Source organism: Hemitrygon akajei, chromosome 15 (genome assembly GCF_048418815.1).
Source record: "Hemitrygon akajei chromosome 15, sHemAka1.3, whole genome shotgun sequence".
NCBI lineage: Eukaryota > Metazoa > Chordata > Chondrichthyes > Myliobatiformes > Dasyatidae > Hemitrygon > Hemitrygon akajei.
This window is the reverse complement of record NC_133138.1, coordinates 26,015,548-26,032,414: the sequence shown is the minus strand read 5'-3', so window position 1 is coordinate 26,032,414 and position 16,867 is coordinate 26,015,548. Positions and strand designations below refer to the sequence as shown.

The window sequence follows — 16,867 nt, the reverse complement described above, 5'->3', positions numbered from 1 at the left end:
ACGTGAGGATTTTTTTAACTTTTAATTAAATCCATATGGTAACAAAAACAAATACATATTGCAAATGCTTTTTTTCGAACCGTGCCCGTACGCGGTTACTTTTAAATATACGTTGCGTATACTTCTTTACTGAACAACATTCCAATATCTCCTAACGACTGGTGAAAAAATATATATATTGCAGCCTACCAGGAAAAGTTATTGATCACCTTTAACTTAAAAGCAGCGTTTTCGCTCAGATCCAAAGCCGCTCGCGTAATGCGCTCCCTCCCTCCGTCCCGTTTCATCGCAAACCGGCATTTTCCCACAAGACACCGCGAAACCGGGTGTGACATCATAGCATCCCGCAATGTAGTACAGAAAACAAATATAGTTTAAACTAAGTAGGCAGCACAATGCTTCGAGTGTTTTCCATGTTGATGAGGGTGAGTACAAATGACTGATTTACAATAATTTAATTGTGAAAGTGCGCTTGATTTATCGTACAATTTCATTGGACCTCTGTGAACTACTCATCAATTTTATTGGTCTACTGTTATGAGGCAAAATGTTTACGAGGCGGCATGAAAAAAATCATGCATTAGCCGCTTCGGATTATTGGCCGCAAAGTTCAAAGCTGTTCAAAATGTGGGAAAAAAGTAGCGGCTTAAAATCCGGAATCTACGGTATTTTAATGTTGGTAGCTGACAAGGAAGAATCTCCGCTGTGTGGACCACTTGCTGCAACCCGGCCAGAGAGGAGTTGGCCTGAAACCAAATGGTGATAGAGATGGTTACAACATTCTCAGTGATGACTGAGGAAAAATCCATTAGGATATGCCCTGAGATATTAAGTTTCCAAAGCTGGCATAAGAACAATCTCTGCTGGGCTTTCCTAGTGATGGGTGTAACGTGCTTGTCCCAGTTCAATGTATTGGTAATGCTAGTTGCCAGGAACTTGAAACTGAGTGTGCTGAAAAGGAAATGAACATATTTAAGGGGAAAATGAAACTGAGAATAGATTTTGGAGGATTTGGGAAGAAATAGAAAGGAAGGAATTGGTAGAGACACAAGTGGCTGTAGTTACTGGCATCTGAAATGAAAAACAAATTGCTGAAGGACTTCAGAGCATTGGTATAGTCAATATTTTGAATAATGACTCAGTTGAATCACAATTGAGAGGGTCAAAGGAAGATACTCGATATAGAGGTGGGAGGAAGGGTGAGACATGTAAAACACAAACTAGAACATTCGCAGCTCATATTCCACTTGGGTAGTCTACAACCCAACGGCATGGATATTGAATTTTCAAATTTCCTGAGTTCGTTTTCCACTACCACTGGTCCATCTAGGTTCTCTCCCTATGTTCACCTTTCATATTTTCATCTGCTCCTTGTATTTTACAAGGGATAGATGGAGTTGCTTTGACTTCAAGCAAAAAATAATGTAGTGGCCATTATGTGAAAGGGAATCTAACTAAACTGGAAAATAAGGAGAGGCATTGATTGAATCATTTACAGTTGAGAGCCACAAGACAAGTAAAGATTATACACAATAGTCACACACATAGAGTGCAGGTTCCCTATTGTGGAAGGATAGGAGCAAGACTGGAGAAAGTTAAGCAGAGAGTTTCAGGAAATATGAGCTTGAATTACAAGGACAATGCATAATCTGTGACTGTGGTTCTCTCTTTGATGAATACCCAGGTTTATGCATCAATGTGTTGAAAAAGACCACTGGTGTAGTAGATACTGTACATAAGATTAGGGAAACAGCAAGGAAAGTTAAAATGAAGAAAGCGGAATCATAATCAAAATTAGCTTTGATATCGCTGACATATATTGTGAAAATTTGTTGTTTTGCAGCAGCAGTGCAATACATTATATAAATACAGTAAAAGTAAATCAGTGGAAAAAGAGATAAGAATAATAAGGGATATTTCATATGTTGGTTCATTGTTTGTTCAGAAATCTGATGGTGGTAGGGAAGAAACTGTCCCTACAGCTTTTTTTGAGTGTGGCTCTTCAGGCTCCTGTACCTCCTCTCTGAGAGAGCATGTCCAGGCTGATGGGGGTCCTTAGTTCAAAGACTGGAAGATTCAAAGTACATTCATTTTCGAAGTATGTATACAGAATAAAACTCTGAGATTCGGCCTCCCCCAGACAGCCATGAAACAAAGAACACCATGGTACCTGTTCAAAGAAAACATCAAACAACCAACACATGAAAAAAAGGATAAATTGAGCAAACAGCAAAAAGTGAGCAAACAAAATATAGAATATTAAACCTTGTACCAGGAATCCAGGAGTAATGATGGGTAGCATCTTTTTGAGGTATCACCTTTTGAAGATTTCCTCAGTGCTGTTGGATAAATATTTAATTTATTGGTCACTGGGCCACAAAGCCCAGTATAGTAAACGAAGGCTCCTGCTTTTTCAGACTTTGCCTCAAGAAAGTTAACCAGCCAATTGTTCTAAATTCTGAAGAAGTCAGGTGGTTCCCTTTGTTTGCAGGTGAAATGCTCTGTGCTTGTGGGTAGTCATTCTCAATACCATCTGCTGGTCCGAAGCACCTGCTGCTCCAAATAACAAATTAGCAGGGCATTTGCTTTCATGCCATATGTCTGTGAAATAGCAGGAGGTGCACACAGTGTGGCACTGTTATTTACAGGAACATCTTCTAGGCGGATAATGATGTCACCACACAAGACTTGCAGATCAAACCACTGATTCTGGTGTACCCCTGCTGGTTCCATCAGTTAATTGTACTGCTAGGCAGCCCCTCACATTTCAATTTGTCACATTAATTCAGTAACTCAGGGTAGGGTCATCCATGTTGTTTCTCCCTATATCCCGACTCTTGTACCTCAATCTTTATTCCTCTCTCTGAGTTACATCCAGGGTTACAATTCCATGGGTCCTGGCAGTTAGTCTGTACCTCAGCCAAGTTGCTGTGCGCAAGCTATCTGCCATGCTTCCTGACATTAAAACATTAGTGCAATAGTACTTTATTAGCTGAGAGATGCCGAATGTTCTCAGGCTATTGAAAATATTATGTAAATGTTCGTTATCTTTCCTTCTTCCCTTCACATATGAGACTAGATTATAACTGTCAGCAAACCATTGAGGTTATTGCCGTTCCAATGTTCCAATGTTTTCTGAGATCCACTTATGTGAATATTACAGAATAGATTACTCGGTAATAATCACAAATGAGGGGTGGATTGGCTGAATGTGTATCTTTCAAAGGTTTGAGTAAATAGGAACAATCTATTCCTTTGATGTGATGAAATCATTTTTATTTGTACTTTTCTCCTTTCTTTATCCTTTCAATCCGTGTCTGTACCACAATCTACTTCCACATTGTGATGGGATCTGCTTTTTCATAACTGAACTTAGATAGACAGAGGAAACACTCTAATCAAAAGACTAATCACATGACAATTAAAGTCAGTTTTCTGGTGTGCGTTAACTGACCCAGTTGTTAATCAATTGTACAGTTGCTTTATCTGATCGTTTAAAACACTCAGCAGAAATTCATTGACAGCACACGTCCATGAAGCATTTCACATACCATGAGCACTTATTTAGAGATGGGTGCAGAAGAAAGCCGAGTTCACAATTTATATTCATTTAAGTTAGATAACTGATAATTTACATGAGGCATTTGAGGCTTAGATCATGATTAGGCAGTATACCAAGAACATAATAACTAAACTGGGAGCAGGACTGAAATATGCACCCCAATGAATGTCATCTGCCTTTCCATAACCTTGTACTTGATTTGATCTTAGTTTCCAGTTCAATGTTTTGGCCTGTTTCCATAATCCTCAACTACCTTATAAACCAAAAATCTGTCTACTTGGCTTTGAATGTACTCTTACAGATATTCCCTTTGTTCCACCCATTGCCTTCCCCATCTTCCCTGACACCTAGACTAACTTTCTTCCTTTAACTTTGTTCTACAGAAGGTCCGTCGACCTGAATTTTCAACAGTTTCACTTTCCACAGCAGCTGCTTTACTTGCTGAATTCTTTCAGCACTTCCTGTTTTTAGTTTAGTGATTCTTTATCTCCTTTTTTGTTAATGGGAACTTGGTTAGTGTAATATTCTTACAGTGCTGGTACTGTCTGTATGTTCTCTCTGTGACTGCCTGGGTTTCCTATGGGGTCTCCAGTTTCCCCCCACATTCCAAAGATGTACAGGCGAATTGGTCACATGGGTGTAATTAGGTGGCACAGGCTCACTGGGCTAGAAGGGTATACAGCACAGAAGTGGCCCCTTTTGTATCAACACTTCCATGCTGACTATTATGCCTTTCTGCACTATTCCTATTTGCCCGCATTAGGCTTATATACATTAATTCCTTCCCTATCCAAGAGCCCAAATGCTTTTTTAAAGTACTGTAATTGTGAAGGTTTCCGCTTCTTCCTCTGCCATCTTGTTGCAGGTGATCAAAATTCTGTGTGTGAAAATGTACTCTTCAGATCACCCTTAAATTTCTCACCTCTCACCTTAAACCTGTGCCTTCTAGTATTTTTTTAGAGATACAGCAAGATAACAAACTCCCTTGCCCTGGGAAAATGATTCTGAGTATCTACCTTATCTATGCTTTATGCTGTCCTATGAGATTCTCCTGTGGTGGAAAATTCCTCTCGGCATCGCCCCCCATTTTGGCTGCCTGTCATTCTTCTAAACCTCAAGCTGCTCGACGTTACTTCATGGAATAAACCCTTTACCCAGGAATCAATCAAATAAATGAACCTTCTCTGAACGTCAAATTGGGTCAGATAAGATAAAGGCAGATTTGATCTTGCAGAGTGAAGGGTGCAGAAAACATTCGGGTTACTCACCGTTATCAGCTGAGATAGATGTATACAAACAGGGATAACCTAGTTCAAACTGAAGGTAAGGTTGTAAAGTTAAAGAAAGCATATTATGAACTAGAAGAGCAGTATCTAATATACCTGCCCTGCATGTCACAGTCATAGAGCCATAGAGAAAATCATTACAGAAACACCCCCTTTAACCCTGTTAAATCTATTCATGCCAACCTGGTTTTCTGCCTTCACCTGGATCATAGCCCTCCATTGCATCTCCCATACACATCTTTGAAATGTTACAATCAAATCGACATCTACCACTTCCACTGGCAGTTCGTTCCACACATTCACCACCCTCTGAGTGAAGTAAACCCCCTCAATTTCCTCTTAAATATTTAAACTTTTACCCTAAACCTATGACCTCTAACTCTAGTTTCTCTCAACCTGAGAGGAAAAAGCCTGCAATCCAAGCACATGAACAATGAATTGTCTAATTTCAGGTAACCTCCTCCCACCACCTCCCCCCCACCTTTTGCTTCTTCTCTCTTTCTGAAATGCTCAGGTCCTCCTATGCATGTGCCTCTTTCTAATCACAAGCCACCACTCCCCTCCCGCACTCATCACCCACTTTGCCTGTGCCAGCTGCTCATCACCCACATCTCCTACTTGGTCCTCTATCATCACCCCCCACCATGAAGTGGATGGGCGACAGCAGCAGAAGATCATGAACATACATTCAGTGGCTTCTTTATTAGGTAAAGGAAGTATCTAATAAAGTGGTCACAGAAAACATAAGAGCATAAGAAATAGGAGCAGGAGTAGGCCATCCAGCCCATCAAGCCTGCTCCGCTATTCAATAAGATCATGGCTGATCTGTCCATAAACTCAGCTCCATCTACCTGCCTTTTCCCCATAATCCTTAATTCCCTTACTATGTAAAAGCCTATCTAACTGTATCTTAAATATATTTAGCGAAGAAGCCTCAACTGTTTCCCTGGGCAGAGAATTCCACAGATTCACCACTCTCTGGGAAAAACAGTCTCTCCTCATCTCCGTCCTAAGGCAATGGACCCTAGTTCAAGTCTCACCTACTAATGGAAACAACTTTCCTACTTCTATTTTATCTATCCCTTTCAAAATTTTGTATGTTTCTATAAGATCCCCTCTCATTCTTCTGAATTCAGAGAGTGTAGTTCCAGGCAACTCAATCTCTCCTCATAGATTAACCCCTTCATCCCTGGAATCAACCAGGTGAACCTCCTCTGCACTGCCTCCAAAGCCAGTATATCCTTCCTTAAGTATGGAGACCAGAGCTGCACACCATACTCCAGGTGTGGCCTCACCAGTACCCTGTATAGTTGCAGCATGACCTCCCTGCTCTTGAATTCAATCCTTCTAGCAATGACAGCCAACATGCTATTTGCCTTCTTAATAACCCGTTGTACCTGCAAGCAAACTTTTTGTGATTCATGAACAAGCACTCCCAAGTCCCTCTGCACAACAGCAAGCTGCAATCTTTCACCATTTAAATAATAATCTGCTCTTCTATTATTCTTTCCAAAGTGGATAATCTCGCATTTACCAACGTTGTATTCCATCTGCCAGACCTTGGCCCACTCACTTAACCTACCTATATCCCTCTGCAGACTCTCCACATCCTTTGTACAATTTGCTTTTCCATTCAGTTTAGTGTCATCAGCAAATTTTGCCATGCTACACTCAGTCCCCTCTTTCAAATCATCAATGTAAATGGTAAACAGCTGCGGGCCCAGCACTGACCCCTGCAGCACCCCTCTCACCACTGACTGCCAACCGGAGAAACACCGATTTATACCAATTCTCTGCCTTCTATTGGTTAACCAATCCACTATCCATGCCAATACACTTCCTCTGACTCCATGCAACCGTATCTTATTTATAAGTCTCTTGTGCGGCACCTTATCGAACGCCTTCTGGAAATCCAAGTGTACGACATCCACCTGTTCCCCTCCATCCACTGCACTCATTATGTCCTCAAAGAACTCCGGGAAGTTTGTCAAACGGGTCTTGCCCTTTCTGAATCCATGCTGCGTCTGTCTAATGGAACCATTCCTTTCTAAATGTTTCGCTATTTTTTCTTCAATGACAGCTTCAAGCATTTTCCCGACTACAGCTGTTAAGCTAACTGGCCTATAGTTGTCTGTCTTTTGCCTACCTCTTTTTTTAAAAAGTGGCATGACATTTGCTGTCTTCCAATCCGTCGGTACCTGCCCAGAGTCTAGAGAATTTTGATAAATAATTACCAACACATCTACTATAACCTCAGCCAATTTCCTCAGCACCCTGGGATGCATCTCATCAGGACCAGGGGTCTTAGCTACCTTCAGGCCCTCTAGTTTGCTCCTTACTAACTTTTTAGTGACAGTGATTTTATCGAAGTCCTCACTTCCCATTTCGTCCATAACAACATTCTCTGGCATATTAGATAAGTCCTCCACTGTGAAGACCGACACAAAATTGTCGTTCAATCCTTCAGCCATTTCTTTATCAGCCAGTATCAATTTCCCCTTCTCGTCTTCCAAGGGACCTACGTTGACTTTAGCCACCCTCTTCCGCTTTATATATTTATAAAAACTTTTGCTATCTGTTTTTATATTTTGTGCTAATTTACTTTCATACTCTATCTTCCTTTCCTTATCTCTTGTTTAGTTATTCTCTGTTGCTTTTTAAAGTTTTCCCAATCCTCCAGTCTCCCACTACTCTTTGCGACTTTGTACACATGAGCTTTTAATTTGATACTATCTTTTATTTCCTTAGTTATCCAAGGCTGGCTCTCCCAACACTTACTGTCCTTACTTTTGACTGGAATATACTTTTGTTGAGCACTGTGTAAATTTCTCTGAAAGTATTCCACCATTCCTCAACTGTTCTACTAAATAGCCTGTGCTCCCAATCCACATTAGCCAACTGTTCCCTCATTCCATTGTAGTCTCCCTTGTTCAAGCATAATACACTAGTTATCAATCTAACTATTTCATCCTCCATCTGAATGTGAAATTCAATTACACTATGATCACTCTTTCCAAGAGGATCCCTGACTACAAGATTGTTAATGTCTCATTGCACAGGACTAGATCTGAGATAGTATTTTCCCTTGTAGGTTCACTAACATGCTGCTCAAGAAAGCCATCACGGATGCATTCTATGAAGTCCTCCTCAAGATTTCCTTGACCAACCTGATTCCCCCAATCTACGCGGAAGTTAAAATCCCCCATGACAACTGCCGTTCTGTTCTTACAAGCCTCAGTTATTTCTTGGTTAATCGCCTCTGCCACTGCAATATTTTTATTAGGTGGCCTATAGACAACACCCACCAGTGATTTTTTTCCCTTTACTATTCTTAATCTATACCCAGGTGGACTCAACATTCTGCTCTGTAGATCTTATATCATCTCTCACAATCACCCTGATCTCATCCCTAATCAAGAGCGACACCCACCTTTGCTTCCCGCCTATCTTTCCATATTAACTGATACCCTTAGATATTTAATTCCCAGTCATCTCCACCTTGAAACCAGGTTTCTGTAATGGCCACTAAATCATATGCCTTGGTACTGATCTATGCCACATGTTCACTAACCTTGTTTCTAATACTACGAGTATTTTAAAAAATCTAGTGACCTATGCGATTTCTGCTTTTTACTTTTATGCATTCTACTCTTACTTTTTCCTTCACTAACTCTAGTTTTGGTCTCTGCATCACTTCCCTTTTCTTTTCTGTGTGGGTTCCCACAGAGTGTAAAGTTGTGCTTAGAAACTGAGATAACTCAGGGATAATGTTTTCCCTTGCACCATAGAACAAAACAAGGGGTCATCAATTTAGGATGGAGATGGAGAGAAATTTCTTCACCCAGAAAACAGTGAATCTTTGGAATTCTTTCTCCAAAAAAGTTATGGTGTTGTAGTCACTGAATGTATTCAAGGCAGAGACTTATACATTTTCTTGTTATTAATGGAATCTAAGAATCTGGGGATAGGATGAAAAAAATCTTTCTGAAATTTGGAGATAATTTATTTATTATATTCATGCTTTGTAGAAGAGCAAGCAATGTTATCCCTATTGTATTGGCCAAACTGTTACCTTCAGTCAATATTTCTAAAGAAGCTTAGATTGTTTGGTCATTGAAGAAAGAACTGGATGAGCACTTACAAGCTGTAACCATCCTAAGCAGTCAGTAGACAGGATTTCCACTGAGTGTTTGGGTTGCTAGTTTCCCTCACTTTGAGATATTACTTCCCTCTTTCTCCATCTGTTAGTTGTTTCCATAATGGAGCTTGGAATAGAATTTTGGGAGTCTGTATTGGGCACACCCAAACTGAGTGAGAATAATTAGGTAGGAATGTGATCTTACTTTCTTTTCCAATCTTTTTATTAAGTTCCAATAAACAATATTAATGCTAATACATAGAGATCAGGAATACATTAATAACAGTTAACATGTAGAAACACATATTCCAAGTAACAAATAGAGTCTAACCACCCAATCTCTTAGTACTTAACCATGAAAAAGATGATTATAATCATAAAAAAAGAGAAAAAGAAAAAAACCCCAAACTAAAACAAACTAACCTAAAAAAAAACAAAGATAGGGCTGCCATAATTCATTGGTTAAAATTATATTTTGTCATTAACTCCGCTCCTCTATACATTAAAAAAATTACTGAGAAAAGGATTCAGAAAGGGTCAACTTACATCATATGAAAATATTGAATAAATGGCTTCCAAGTTTCTTCAAATTTAACCGAGGGGTCCATAACACTACTCCTAATCTTTTCCAAATTTAAACATGCAGTCCTTTGGGAAAACCATTGAAATGTGGTAGGTGGGTTTTTCCATTTAAATCTTTCCATTTAAATAAAACGGATCTTCTGGCTGTCAATATCACGAAAGCAATTAAACAACAAGCTGATGAGGATGAATTGCTAGAGCCTATCACTGGTAGTCCAAAGATTGCAGTAATAGGATGAGGTTGTAAATCAACATGCAAAACTGCTGAAATAATATCAAAAATATCTTTCCAATATTTAGGAATAAAAATTGATACTGTCTGAAATAGATACAGAAATTTAGGTAAAATAAACATGTTAATAGCATTAAGTCTACCAATCAAAGATAAGGACAGTGGGGACCAGTTAGTAAACAGTTGTTTAACATGATCAATAAAAATAAAAAATTAACTTTAAATATATCCTTATACTTCTTAGCAATTTTAACCCCCAAATAAGTAAAATAACCAGTAGCCAATCTAAATGGTGATTGCCTATAAATAAGGATTTGTATATTTAATGGGAAAATCACACTCTTATCAAGATTCAATTTATACCCAGAAAAACTACTAAACTGGGCAAGTAGAATTATTACTGCAGGAATGGATTTCTCTGGATTAGAAATATCCAGAGAACAGATATAACAGATTACCTGCATATAATGACATTTTATGCGTCCCGTTCCCACGAATAATGCCAAATATATTGGGTGAATCATGAACAGCAATTGCCAAGGGCTCCAGGGCAATATCAAATAATAAAGGACTTAACGGACAGCCTTGTCTATTACCTCGAAAAAGCCTAAAAAAAGGGATCTCTGATTATTGGTAAATAGGGCAGCCAAGGGTGTATGATATAACAGTTTAATCCAAGATAGAAATTTTGAACTGAAATTAAATTTCTCAGGTATATTAAATAAATATTCCCTTTCAAGTCTATCAAACGCCTTCTCGGCGTCAAGCGAAATAACACATTCTGGAATATTAGATGAAGTAGTGTATACAATGTTCATTAACCTCCTAACTTTAAAATGTGAATAACGATTTTTAATAAATACTGTCTGATCCTCAGAAATAATCTGAGGCAATACCTTCTCTAATCTAATAGCTAATATTTTGGAAAAGATTTTAGAATCCACATTCAACAAAGATTTAGGCCTGTATGATGTACATTCAGTGGGATCTTTATCTTTTTTAGGAATTAAGGAAATTGATGCTTCATAAAAGGATTGTGGTAATTTACCTACTAAGAAAGCATCTTTAAAAACTTTACATAACCAAGGAGAGAGTAAATCTGAAAAGGTTTTAAAAATGCAGCTATATAACCATGTGGACTGGGTGGTTTACCTGAGTTTATTGAAAAAATTGCCTTCTTTATTTCCTCTTCAGTAATGGGTCCATCTAATACTAAACATTCATCAACTGGTAATTCCGAAAAATTTAGTTTCCTTAAAAATTCATTCATTATGGCAGTATCACCAGGAAATTCTGATTGATATAAATTATTATAAAATTTTTGAAAAGGTTTGTTAATTTCATCATGATTAATTGTCAAGACACCATCTCGTCTACAAACTTTATTAATCTGACGTTTTGCCAAAGCTGCTTTCAATTGATTAGCCAACAATTTATTTAATTTATCACCATGTATATGGAATTGGCTCCTAGATTTAAGTAATTGGTTTTCGATTGGAGATGTTAATAACAAATTATATTCCATCTGAAGTTCAACTCTCTCTTTATAAAGCTCCAAATTGGGAGCAATAGAATAATTTTTAGCAATATCTTTTATCTTATCAGCCAATGCGCGTATCTCACTATTCATACCTTTTTTCAATCCAGCGGAATATGAAATCATTTGTCCACGGATATATGCTTTAAAGGTATCCCATAATATCCCACTGGAATTTTCTTCCGTTGAATTAGATGAAAAGAAAAATGCAATCTGTTCTTTAATAAAATTAACAAGATTTAAATCCTGAAGCAAAATAGAGTTGAACTGCCATTGTCTAGTACTAAAAGTTACATCACTAAATTTAATTGATCATTTCAGAGGCGCATGGTCGAAAATGGCAATTGCATCATACTCATAGGTAGTGACGGATGAAACTAAATGAGAGTCAATAAAAAAGTAATTGATTCTAGAGTAATTGTGATAAACATGGGAAAAAAAGGAGAATTCTTTATCATTGGGATGTAGAAATCTCCAAATTTCTAAAATTCCTGTGTCAACTAAGAAGGAATTAATAAAAGCAGATTTATTTGGAGGTACCTGATTGGGTGCAGACCTATCCAACATAGGATTCAAACAACAATTAAAATCTCCACCCATTATTAACCTATCATTCATTTAAATTGGGAAAAGGTATAAATAGCTGCCTAAAAAATTCAGGATAGTCTGTATTAGGTGCATAAACATTAGCCAAAACTAGTTTTTGGTTATAAAGTGAACCAGTAATTAATAGAAATCTACCATATGGATCTGAAATTATGTCATAATGAACAAATGAGACCGAAGGGTCTATAAAAACCCTTCACTTTGGTCGAAGAATTAGAGTGAAACCGTTGCCTTTCAAAAACCTAAAAAAAACGCTGATTATCCTCCTTCCTCACGAGTCTTCAGCGCAAATATAATCTGAGCATTTAATCTATGAAAAACCTTAAAAACGTTCTTCTGTTTAATTAGATGATTCAAACCATTTGTGTTCCATGTGAGTGGAATGTGACTTTAGTAGGCAATAACTAAGTTGGTTCATTCATTCTGCCAATTGATTTCATTGAATTTATACACAACTTTCCAAACACTTTGAGATACTTGTTATAGGCACTCCAGGTCTCTTAAGGGAAGAGGAGGGGACAGATTATTGTGGATAATGAGCTTTCGTCAGCAATGTGGCCTTGATCTTCAAGCACTGTTTTTCTCAGGCATGGAAGGTGTGGCGAAATTATCATCGTATTTGCCTTCATTGAGAGGCAGCTCTTGAGATCTGAGAAGTTCAAAGTAAATTTATTACAGGTCAACCTTCTATAATCCGGCACCATTGGGACCTGAGGAGTGCCAGATTAATGAAAATGCTGAATTACAGAAGGATCACATGAAGCAATAGCTAACCGCCTCATCATACTTTCAAAATATCATGTAAATCAGTACAAGTTAGATAATAATGAAACAGAAATATTAAATGAGTAGCAAGTGAAATTTGACCGGCTGGTGGCATAGTGGCATCAGCACTGGACTTTGGGGCGAGAGGTCCCGAGTTCGAACCCTGCCTGCTCCCTTGCACGCTCTCCATCCATGCCTGGGTTGAGTGTCGAGCTAGCAACTCAACCTGGTAAAAAAAACCCTGAAGAGGGATGGGCTTCACCAGGTTTCAGATGCCCAAGACACGCCATATGTTGAGCAATCACCAAAGGGATCGGTGCAAAAAGCTTGTCAAGATGGCGCCCCGATGACTCCACCAGGAGTTAAGTGCACACACACACAAGTGAAATTTTAATAAAGTAATAAACTGTACAGGCGCAGATAAAATAAAGAGTACAGGTAAATGTACAGGAATTAATTTATACAGAACAGTTGAGCACTTCCGCTTCTAAAGTGAGACATTTAATATACCTTCAGGCAAAGTTATATGTCTGCAAGTGTGGAGTTGTCAGGATCATCAACATCTTCATCTTGAAAAATGGGTGAAGCATCAGGAACTGGTGCTGAAACTGACACAACAGTTTCTTCAAAAACTGTTGATGATGGTGACAGTACATCTGGGTGAGCAGAAGCGGAAGTCGGAGAAAGGAGGTCTTCTATACGTCACAATTCATGTGACCGCCAAGCAGCCAGGGATTCAGCGCTGGGCTCTTTCCTCTTCACTCACAGTTACTGAGGGAATCCTTGTTAGTTTCTTTTCCTCCACTTAGTAATATGCTTAAATCCAGTGGGTCTCCACATCTGATCTGAGGCCGTAGGCAGAAGAGAATGGAGAGCCGGCTAGGTGATGCCGGAGGGCAGTGCGTGACTGCCAGCAGGTGGGCGAGAAGGCGGACTGACCCAGCGTGAGCCAGCTCCCCTGCCATTGGCGGGTGATGGGCGGCTGCACCTCATACAAATGATGTTAATAAATTCAGGGAAACAAGCAGAAATCGCCTGTCTGTGCTTACAAGAGAGCAGCAACACGTGAACAGATCTAGCACAACCAAAACAATGTGCAGCAGTTTGGTAAAGTGGCCCAGGAAATTCGAAATTACAGTTGTGCAGAAAATTTGAAATCAGTGCCGGATTATTGAAGGAACCGGATTACAGGTAGTCGGATTAGTGAAGGTCAACTGTACCAAAGTCACCGTATACTACCTTGAGATTCATTTTCTTGCAAGCATTTGCATTCACAGAACAAAGAAACACAATAGAGTCAATAAAAAGCTACACTAAAACAAAGACTGATTAACAATCATGTGCAAAAGAAGACAAACTGTACAAATAAATACATAATACAGAGAATGCAAGTTGTAGAGTCCTTGAAAGTGTGTCCGTAGGTTATGGAGTCAGTTCAGAGTTGCGGTGAATGAAGTTATCCTCGTTGGTTCAGGAACCCACATTTTCCAGGATCTCATCTTGAATATTCCTCATTGGGGGTGGTAGAGTGTTACAGCAGACGTAGATTGGGGTTGGTAGGGAACCTTTGGCTTGCAGATGTTAGGTGTTGGGTTATGTATCATATATACAGTAGTTCAGTAAATGAGTGGACAGTGTCTCAGAACTCAGCCTTTGAACATGTAAAAACACAATTGCCATTGTTTACTGAACCTCAACGACATGACATTGGTGTGAACTTAGTTCTTCAGTGGAGGTAATGGAGGTTGAACTGATTGCTGCTTATCTGCATGTTAACTATGCACACTAACATTGCGGTTAGCGTAATGCTGTCTGGCACCATCGATCAGGGATCAGGATTCAATTCCTGCCAGTGTATGTAAGGAATTTGTACATTCTCCCAGTGACCATATTGGTTTCCTCCCTCTTCCCAAAGATGCACAGCTTAGAATGAGTAAGTTGTGGGCATGCTGGAAGCATGGCAACACTTGCAGGGCTGCCGCCACCACATAATCGGACTGTGTTGATCATTGACATAAAATGACCCACTTCACTGTAAGTACAGTTTTCATATACTGTACTTGTGACAAATAAAGCTAATCTCTCTCTTTATCTCTTAACTCGGCTTCTTTCAGGAAGCTGAATGGAGTGGAGGTGCAACATATCCTTCTCTTCCTAGATGTAGCAGGTGACATTATTCATTTGTGACTGAAGTTTCTATCCACCATGTTTTAGAACTTCAGCATAGATATCACCTGAGCTTGAGCCTATGTGGTTGTTCAGATGGCCAATGGCGTTATGACTTCAAGTTGATCAGGAGAGGCTGATTAGGGCTAGATCAGATAGTGAGTGGTGGAATGGAGCCAAGACTGGTGGTGCCAAGGGAAGAGTTGCAGTTGACGTCGTTTCAAAGTTCCCTTTTCTGTAGGCACTGGTAACCTCTCTGCCCTTGATCTGTTCTTAGCTCTTAGCAGAATGGATCCTTAAGTGTTTGTGCACAGACAGCTAATATTTCGAAAATATGCTTTATGTAATCTTTATTCATTATATATTTACAGTAAATATAATTGGCACACATCTTTCTCTTCATTCATTTTAACCAACAACTCAAAACATTCTTTAAATGCATGAACGTCACTCACAGTTTCCACCTTAAAACAGTAGAGCGTTGAAGTGTTTGAGACCCGTTTATGCAGGATGCAGCTTCTCGGTATCTACAAACCCCATTTCCAGAAAAGTTGGGATATTTTCCAAAATTCAATAAAAACAAAAATCTGTGATATGTTAATTCACGTGAACCCTTACTTAACTGACAAAAGTACAAAGAAAAAATTTTCAATAGTTTTACTGACCAACTTAATTGTATTTTGTAAATATACACAAATTTAGAATTTGGTGGTTGCAACACACTCAACAAAAGTTGGGACAGAGTTAAAATAAGATTGAAAAGTGTGCAGAGTATTCAAGTAACACCGGTTTGGAAGACTCCACATTAAGCAGGCTAATTAGTAGAGGGTGAGGTATCATGACTGGGTATAAAAGTAGCGTCCATCAAAGCTCAGTCTTTGCAAGCAAGGATGGGTCGTGGCTCACCTCTTTGTGCCAAAATCCGTGAGGGAATTGTTAGTCAGTTCAAAAGGAACATTTCCAAATGCAAGATTGCAGAGAATTTAGGTCTTTCAACATCTACAGTACATAATATTGTGAAAAGATTCTGAGAATTCAGAGACATCTCAGTGCGTAAAGGGCAAGGTCGGAAACCACTGTAGAATGCGCGTGATCTTCGAGCCCTCAGGTGGCACTGCCTAAGAAACCATCATGCTATTGTGACAATTATAGCCACCTGGGCTCGGGAGTACTTCGGAAAACCATTGTCACATAACACAGTCCGTCGCTGCATCAAGAAATGCAACTTGAAACTGTATTACGCAAGGAGGAAGCCATACATCAACTCTATGCAGAAACGCCGGCGAGTTCTCTGGGCCTGAGCTCATCTCAGATGGACCGAAAGACTGTGGAACTGTGTGCTGTGGTCAGATGAGTCCACATTTCAGCTAGTTTTTGGAAAAAACGGGCATCGAGTTCTCCATGCCAAAGATGAAAACGACCATCCTGATTGTTATCAGCGAAAGGTGCAAAAGCCAGCATCTGTGATGGTATGGGGGTGCGTCAGTGCCCACAACGTGGGTGAGTTGCATGTATGTGAAGGTACCATTGACTATGAGGTGTATATTAGGATTTTAGAGAGACATATGTTGCCATCAAGGTGACGTCTCTTCCCGGGACGTCCATGCTTATTTCAGCAGGACAATGCCAGACCACTTTCTGCACGGGCTACAACAGCGTGGCTTTGTAGACACAGAGTGCGTGTGCTTGACTGGCCTGCTGCCAGTCCAGATCTATCTCCTATTGAAAATGTATGGCGCATCATGAAGAGGAGAATCAGACAACGGAGACCACAGACTGTTGAGCAGCTGAAGTCTTATATCAAGAAAGAATGGACAAAATTTCCAATTGCAATTCTACAACAATTAGTATCCTCAGTTTCAAAACAATTAAAAAGTGTTATTAAAAGGAAAGGTGATGTAACACAATGGTAAACATGCCTCTGTCCCAACTTTTGTTGAGTGTGTTGCAGCCATCAAATTCTAAATTTGTGTATATTTACAAAATACAATTA

The 16,867-nt window shown here is 39.3% G+C and overlaps 1 long non-coding RNA gene across 1 annotated transcript in view; it reads left to right on the top strand.

Annotated features, from left to right (window-relative positions):
• Positions 1-351: 351 nt before the first annotated feature.
• The window catches only part of LOC140739567 (uncharacterized), a 62,950-nt gene continuing 46,434 nt past the window's right edge, over positions 352-16,867 (top strand). The window contains exon 1 of the long non-coding RNA XR_012101671.1: positions 352-425. This is a non-coding gene — a long non-coding RNA (uncharacterized lncRNA). The remainder of the gene's footprint in view (positions 426-16,867) is intronic.